This window comes from Magnolia sinica, chromosome 17 (genome assembly GCF_029962835.1).
Source record: "Magnolia sinica isolate HGM2019 chromosome 17, MsV1, whole genome shotgun sequence".
In the NCBI taxonomy this organism is placed as follows: Eukaryota; Viridiplantae; Streptophyta; class Magnoliopsida; order Magnoliales; family Magnoliaceae; genus Magnolia; species Magnolia sinica.
In genome coordinates, this window is record NC_080589.1 from 13,224,957 (window position 1) to 13,234,278 (window position 9,322).

The following is a 9,322-nucleotide window of genomic DNA, read 5'->3' on the forward strand; positions in this document are numbered from 1 at the left end:
CTAGATTGAACCAAAAAGGAATTTAGATGACTGCATTGTCTTATTTTGTTGTTATGAAAAATATAAATAAATTGTTATTGTTGTCATGTAAAATGACGATTCAATACTCGTAATTAATCTTATTTATTTTATTGAGTTGTATCAGTGTTAAAGTAAAATTTTTAATTTTGGGAAGGATGTGACACTACAAACTTCGCGCTCACACCCGTATAGATTATTTTGGACATTTTGTATATGAAGAATCAGTTGGGCAAGATTGAAGACTTGTTCCCTTATTTATTTAGAAGTTAATTAAAGATCAATGTATATTGTTATTAATTATTTTTGAATATTAATGTAACTAAATATTCAATGATTGATTTGTATATGTCATTTAATTATATTTATTTTGACCTTTTTTTAGTTGCTCTGATTGCCTTGAAAATGCATGAAAATAATGTGGGTTGCAATGTATATTTTGTTTAAGTACAACTCACAATCCTGAAATTTGGGTTCGGGCCTGACCAACTCGAGTACTGAATTTCGGGGCGTGACAAATTGGTATCAGAGCTTAGGTTGCAGATTCTAACTGAGGACCTAGGTCGTGTTTTAAATTAGTGACCCAAACATAAAGCCATTTGCTTTTATGATAGAAAAAATAAAAATATATATTTAGGAACCATTTGCATCTATGTTGAAATCAAATATGATCTTATTTAGGCTTGGCATTGAACTAATAACCCAAAACTGGACCTTAAGGAATTTTTAAGAATTTTTAGCTTACTATGATAAGTTGGACAGCAATAGTAAGTAGAAAACATATGAATTATAAAAATCATAACTAATTAATTATAACTCCGTTTAAGACGATTCAAAATCTCAGTCATAGATTACAAGTGTAGTTTTATAGTGAAATAATACAAAAATATAATTTTAGGTTTCTCCTATACCGATTTTAATTTATATGTATACTAGTAAGAAATCGTCCACTTCTGGGCAGACCTAATTTTCCGAAGTTTAAGATTTTTTGTAAATTTTGGATTAAGCTAAAATTTTATACTATTATAATAAACTAATATATGCATCGTTATAAAAAAATTTTAGACCAATCCGATACCTAAAAATACTAGAAACATTAGTGGAAACAATATCCTCATAATTTTTTTTTTTTTTTTTTTTGTTTTGCGTAACAACCTTGGTACATATCACAGCTCTTATTCTCTTGATCTTCATGTGTAAGTATTTTAGATTATCTAATCTTCCTTGCAATCCTGCAAAATCTTCAACATACTAATTAAATATATATATATATATAATTAAATAAAATAAAATTAGACCAATCCAATGTTTGAAACTATCCAATGCATCAAATGGAACAGTACCTTCAACATCAGAAATTTTTGCACTTCAACTTCAATATATATCTCAGTACCGTCCTTATTGAATCATCACGTATACCAACTCTAGCCACCAAATCTTTCCTTGAAAATCGAATAAATCTTTTGTGAAACACATTTTCAACCGATCATATATTGTACTTGTAAATGACTCGAGTCATGTCACTCTATCATGAACGCCTGACCCGATACCTTTAGAGTAGATCACTTGCAAATAGAGTAGCTAGGACCTATAGTATTTGTAGGTTACTTTGGTTATACCGACCATGATTACACTTCTACATCACTACTGTTAAAATCCTGCTACAATTGTGGATATAAAGACAATGTTGTATGTCTCTGTGCGACCCCTTCCTCTTCGCCAACCGTAAAATCAGGGACCACCTAAGCAAGTCTATAGGCCACCTCCACAGAATGGGTTGTCATCCATGTAATAAAGATCTGCACTGCACTCTTCAGTGCAACCGTCATCTCGAGATCACCTCCACCATATTTTAAAAAGTGTCATGGTCGTAACCGAGGTCACAACAGTAAAGATACCCACAAGACATCTCAAGATCACACCAACCATCCCACAACGGGTCTAGTGAATAGGAAGTGGATATCACCGATCCTCACACTGGTAACCACAACACTTAAGGTTAGCCACAACATTCGAAATCGCAACCATAGCACTTGAAGACTCAACCGCAGGAGCGGGTTCTCCACGACCGTACTAAGTATCTTAGCAAAAACATCCGTCATACACGTCACATTGTAGTCATATCAAGGACCACGTCGACAATCTTAACAACTACATCAATAATGACAACAGTGGTAACATCATAGGTCTGCACGACGCTCATGTCAACCCAAGGATACATTACCACACCACCAAAGGAGGAGTAAATTTCAACACTCGGGTATGTCAGCCACCACTTAAGAGAATGACAAAACTAGAGAAAACGCCAACGCAAGCACCTCCAATTGCATACACTCCACGAGATTCGACGACAAACGTTATTGTAGTAAATTTCGGGGATGAAATTTTGTTAAGGGGGGTAGAATGTAACATCTCTTTTTTGTAACGGTAGGTATCCCAAACCCCATTGTTTCTTACGATGTGGCCCACTTAAACCTTGGATCAGCCTCATTTTTAGGCCCTTGCCCTAACTTGACCCGACAAGATGGATGGACGGAGTGGATTTTCCACGCCATCTTAGTGGGTCCCACCATGTTTTTTTGAAAAAAGAAAAAGAAAAAGAAAAGAAGAAAGTAATGTGACATTGCACGTCACTCCTCTCACTATAACCAACCCCATCTGTCACTCCTCTCTCCCTTCTTCTTCGGCCAGCGCTCGCACGACCCGAGTTATGACCATCAACCATTCTTCATGCTAGGACCCATAGCATAATCTATATCATCTATTATATTCGGACTTTGAAGTAATCCCATCCGTTGAAAACTCTCCCCCACGATCCGCGTGAAACTCTTATAACCTTATAACCTGATCTTAGTCACTCCTACCTCTTCATCCAATGGTTCTAAATCTTTCAACGCCTCATGTTTCAAATAACCAATCAAATTTACCCATAGATTCATTTTGCAGTCTTCTTCTTTTATTTCTTCAAACCCCTTGCTTTAGTTGCAACCTCCAACTCTGTAAATGTTTTAAGAGCTTTCTCCTACGTCAAAAGCCAGGGGCATCAATGGTGAGAGAGAGAGAGAGAGAGAGAGAGATCATGAGAAACCTCAAGAGTCATTGAATCATTGAGTTGCAGGTTTTCCTGACCAGTTGTGGGACGTGATTTAGAGGAAGTAACTCAGAATGAAAGACACAACAGGTAAGAATAGAAGAATAAGAAAAGAGGGAGAAGAAGAGAAGAAACAAGGAAGAAGATAGGAGAGAATCACCGCTAAATCGACTCATCGAGTCGACCCGTCGACTCTTCACATTCAAACAAATTCCAAGTTTAATCCAAACCTTGTATGCGATCCCTGACATGTAGACTATCCTCTAACCCAACTGATTCAAAATAGTACTCTAGTTAGGGTTGATGCTATTAATTCATTGAGTCAACTCACTGAGTTAACTCAGTGAGTCATTAGGTTGAGTACTTAGATTTTAGCTGAAAAATAGAAACGTTAGTTTAATATATGTATGACCAACAATTGTAATTTTATGACAGATGACTTCATCAATTTACATAGAAGCTCTAAAAAGTCACACTAAGTCACTTAGTGTATAATGCATTCAACTGAATCGAACTGGAGCAGTGTCGAATCGTCGACACATTAAGACCAATCATACATCAAATTCTATTACACTAAATCAGGTAGGTGATCTTCTCAATTGAAAATTTTACATTAACATATAAATTGAATTGATTATTTGTTATATATTCAATTTATTTGATTATTGTCATTAGTTGCATATTATTTTATTTGATTTTTAATTGCATATTATAGAGGTAATTTATTTGTGTTATTCACTGACTTCAATTAATTATCGTTATGTACTTAAATTGCAATTATTTCCTTATTATTAGATGATGTATAATGTATTTGAATTTACGGGTGCTCAGCCCCCAAAAGGATCACCATGTTATTTGTTTAAAGGTGTTATGCCCTAAAAGGATCGTTATATTTTTATGGGTGCTCTGCCCAGGGTCATTCCCAAAATTATCAGCATGGTACGAGTGCTCTGCCCAGGGTCATTCCCGAAAGGATCGGCACGGGTGCTCTGCCCTGGGCGATTCCCTAAAATGATCAACACATACGGGTGCTCTGCCCTGGGTATTTACCCTAAAAGTTTATTCACCAGGTGCTCTACCAAGGGTCATTCCCTAAAAGGATCAACACTGGTGTTCTGCCGAGGGTCATTCCCTAAAAGGATCAACACACACGGGTGCTGTGCCCTGGATTGAACCAAAAAGGATTTTAGATGACTGTATTGTCTTATTTTGTTGTTATGAAAAATATAAATAAATTGTTATTGTTATCATGTAAAATGACGATTCAATACTCATAATTAATCCTATTTATTTTATTGAGTTGTATTGGTGTTAAAGTAAAATTTTCAATTTTGGGAAGGATTTGACCCTACGAGCTGTCGCTGTCACACCCGTATAGATTATTTTGGACGGTTTGTATATGAAGAATCAGTTGGACAAGATTGAAGACTTTTTTCCTTATTTATTTAGAAGTTAATTAAAGATCAATGTATGTTGTTATTAATTATTTTTGAGTATTAATGTAACTAAATATTCAATGATTGATTTGTGGATATTATTTAATGATATTTATTTTGACCTTTTTTTTGTTGCTCTGATTGCCTTGAAAATGCATGAAAATAATGTGAGTTGCGATTATATTTTGTTTAAGTACAACTCACAGTCCTGGAATTCGAGTTCGGACCTGACCAACTTGATTATCGAATTTTGGGGCGTGACAGATTGGTATCAGAGCCTAGGTTGCAGATTCTAACTGAGGACCTAGGTTGTGTTTTAAATTAGTAACGCAAACATAAAGCCATTTGCTTTTATGATAGGAAAAATAAAAATATATATTTAGGAACTGTTTGCATCTATGTCGAAATCAAATATGATCTTATTTAGGCTTAACATTGAACTAATAACCCAAAACTGGACCTTAAGGAATTTTTAAGAATTTTTAGCCTACTATGATAAGTTGGACAGCAATAGTAAGTCAAAAACATATGAATTATAAAAATCATAACTAATTAATTATAACTCCGTTTAAGACGATTCAAAATCTCAGTCATAGATTAACAAGTGTAGTTTTATAGTGAAATAATACAAAAATATAATTTTAGGTTTCTCCTATACCGATTTTAATTTATATGTATACTAGTAAGAAATCGTCCACTTCTGGGCAGACCTAATTTTCTGAATTTTAAGATTTTTTGTAAATTTTGGATTAAGCTAAAATTTTATACTGTTATAATAAACTAATATATGCATCGTTATAAAAAAAATTTAGACCAATCCGATACCTAAAAATGCCAGAAACATTAGTGGAAACAATATCCTCATAATTTTATTTATTTATTTTTTTGTTTTGCGCAACAACCTTGGTACATATCACAGCTCTTATTCTCTTGATCTTCATGTGTAAGTATTTTAGATTATCTAATCTTCCTTGCAATCCTGCAAAATCTTCAACATACTAATTAAAATATATATATATATATATATATAATTAAATAAAATAAAATTAGACCAATCCAATGTTTGAAACTATCCAATGCATTAAATGGAACAGTACCTTCAACATCAGAAATTTTTGCACTTCAACTTCAATATATATCTTAGCACCGTCCCTGTTGAACCATCACGTATACCAACTCCAACCACTAAATCCTTTCTTGGAAATCGAATAAATCTTTTGTGAAACACATTTTCAACCGATTATATATTGTACTTATAAATTACTCGAGTCATGTCACTCTATCATGAACGCCTGACACGATGCCTTTAGAGTGGATCACTTGCAAATAGAGTAGCTAGGACCTAAAGTATTTTTAAGTTGCTTTAGTTATACCAACCATGATCACACTTCTACATCACTACTGTTAAAATCCTGCTACAACTGTGGATATGAAGACCATGTTGTATGTCTATGCGCGACCCCTTCCTCTTCGCCAACCGTAAAATCAGGGACCACCTAAGCAAGTCTATAGGACACCTCTATAGAATGGGTTGCCATCCATGTAACAAAGATCTGCACTGCACTCTTCAATGTAACCATCATCTCAAGATCACCTCCACCATATTTTAAAAAGTATTATGGTCGTAATTGAGGTCACAACAGTAAAGACACCCACAAGACATCTCAAGATCACACCAACCATCCCACAACAGATCTAGTGAATAGGAAATGGATATCACCAATCCTCGCATTGGTAACCACAACACTTGAGGTTAGCCACAACATTCGAAATCACAATCATAGCACTTGAAGACTCAACCGCAGGAACGAGTTCTCCACGACCGTACTAAGTATCTTAGCAACAACATCCGTCGTACACGTCACATTGTAGTCATATCAAGGACCGCATCGACAATCTCAACAACTAGATCAACAATGATAACAGTGGCAACATCATAGGTCTGCACGACACTCATGTCAGCCCAAGGATATATTACCACACCACCAAAGGAGGAGCAAATTTCAACACTCGAGTATGTCAGCCACCACTTAAGAGAATGACAAAACTAGAGGAAACGCCAACACAAGCACCTCCAATTGCATACACTCCACGAGATTTGACATAAACGTTATTATAGTAAATTTCGGGGATGAAATTTTGTTAAGGAGGGTAGAATGTAACATCCTTTTTTTTTAACGGTAGGTATCCCAAACCTCATTGTTTCTTACAGTGTGGCCCACTTAAACCTTGGATCAGCTTCATTTTTGGGCCCTTACCCTAACTTGACCCAACAAGATGGATGGACAGAGTGGATTTTCCACACCATCTTAGTGGGTCCCAACATGTTTTTTTTGAAAAAAGAAAAGAAGAAAGTAACGTGACATTGCACGTCACTCCTCTCACCGTAACCAACCCCATCTCTCACTCCTCTCTCCCTTCTTCTTCGGCCAGCGCTCGCATGATCCAAGCTATGATCATCAACCATTCTTCATGCTGGGACCCATAGCATAATTTGTACCATCTATTGTGTTCGGGCTTTGAAGTAATCTCATCCGTTGAAAACTCTCCCCCACGATCCGCGTGAAACCCTTATAACATGATCTTTGCCACTCCTACCTCTTCATTCAATGGTTCTAAATCTTTCAATGCCTCATGTTTCAAATAAACAATCAAATTTACCCATAGATCCGTTTTGCAGTCTTCTTCTTTTATTTCTTCAAACCGCTTGCTTTATTTGCAACCTCCAACTCTCTAAATGCTTTAAGACCTTTCTCCAGTGTCAAAAGCCAGGGGCATCAATGGTGAGAGAGAGAGAGAGAGAGAGAGAGAGAGATCGTGAGAAACCTCAAGAATCATTGAATCATTAAGTTGCAGGTTTTCATGAGCAGTTGTGGGACATAATCTAGAGGAAGTAACTCAGAAGGAAAGACACAACAGGCAAGAATAGAAGAATAAGAAAAGAGGGAGAAGAATAGAAGCAACGAGGAAGAAGATAGGAGAGAATCACCGCTAAATCGACTCATCGAGTCGACCCATCAACTCTTCACATTCAAACAAATTCCAAGTTTAATCCAAACCTTGTATGCGATCCCTGACAGGTAGACTATCCTCTAACTCAACCGATTCAAAATAGTACTCTAGTTAGGATTAATGCTATTGATTCATTGAGTCAACTCACTAAGTTAACTCTGTGAGTCATTAGGTTGAGTACTTAGATTTTGGCTGGAAATAGAAACGTTAGTTTAATCTATGTATGACCAACAATTATAATTTTATGACAGATGACTTCATCAATTTACATAGAAGCTGTAAAGAGTCATGCTAAGTCACTTAGTGTATAATGCGTTCAACTGAGTCGAACTGGAGCAGAGTCGGATCGTCGACACATTAAGGCCAATCATACATCAAATTCTATTACACTAAATCAGGTAGGTGATCTTCTCAATTGAAAATTTTACGTTAATATATAAATTGAATTGATTATTTGTTATATATTCAATTTATTTGATTATTGTCATTAGTTGCATATTATTTTATTTGATTCTTAATTGCATATTATAGAGGTAATTTATTTGAGTTATTAACTGACTTCAATAAATTATCGTTATGTGCTTAAAATGCAATTATTTCCTTATTATTAGATGATGTATAATGTATTTGAATTTATAGGTGCTCTGCTCCAAAAGGATCACCATGTTATTTGTTTATAAGTGTTATGCCCTAAAAGGATCGTTATATTTTTATGGGTACTCTGCCCAGGGTCATTCCCGAAAGGATCGGCACGGTACGGGTGCTCTGCCTAGGGTCATTCCCGAAAAGATCGGCACGGGTACTCTACCCTAGGCGATTCCTTAAAATGATCAACATACACGGGTGATCTGCCATGAGTATTTACCCTACAAGTTTATTCACTGGGTGCTCTGCCGAGGGTCATTCCTTAAAAGGATCAATACCGGTGCTCTGCCGAGGGTCATTCCCTAAAAGGATTAACAAACACGGGTGCTCTGCCCTAGATTGAACCAAAAAGGATTTTAGATGACTGCATTGTCTTATTTTGTTGTTATGAAAAAAATAAATAAATTGTTATTGTTGTCATGTAAAATGACGATTCAATACTCATAATTAATCCTATTTATTTTATTGAGTTGTATTGGTGTTAAAGTAAAATTTTTAATTTTGGGAAGGATGTGACACTACGAGTTATCGCGCTCACACCCGTATAGATTATTTTGAAGAGTTTGTATATGAAGAATTAGTTGTGAAAGATTGAAGACTTTTTCCTTATTGTAACATCTCGTCCAATCGGTACAGTGTCTTGAGGCGTCCACGTAGGATTTTACCGCAGGACAAAACGGTTGAAACGTTCGTGGCAGGGATGCCATGAGGTAAGTAATCTAGGATTAGCCCATTTTCCTGTACCGGACAGGCCATGGTAAGACCAAGTGCGGGCCGCCAAGCCGGATGACCATTTACAATGAGCCACAGTCCGTCCGGGCTATACCGCGACGCCGGAAGGTCAAAAAAATCTAGAAATTTAGGGGATCATAGGGCTCACTGGGCTTGTGGTCCATCGAGGACCGCGGACCCGGCAGACGCTCAGAAGTGGGATCTGGCACTGACTTAATGCACCGCAACTATGCCAGGACCAATCTGGCGCTGGCAAATGGAACCAAGATTCCAGGTTATCCGACCATTGGATCTCTTCCATGTTTACTGTGGAGGCCTAATGGATTTTCCTGCGCCTGTCCACCAACTCTGGGACCCGATCGTGGGCCGGTCACCGTCGATCACAAAT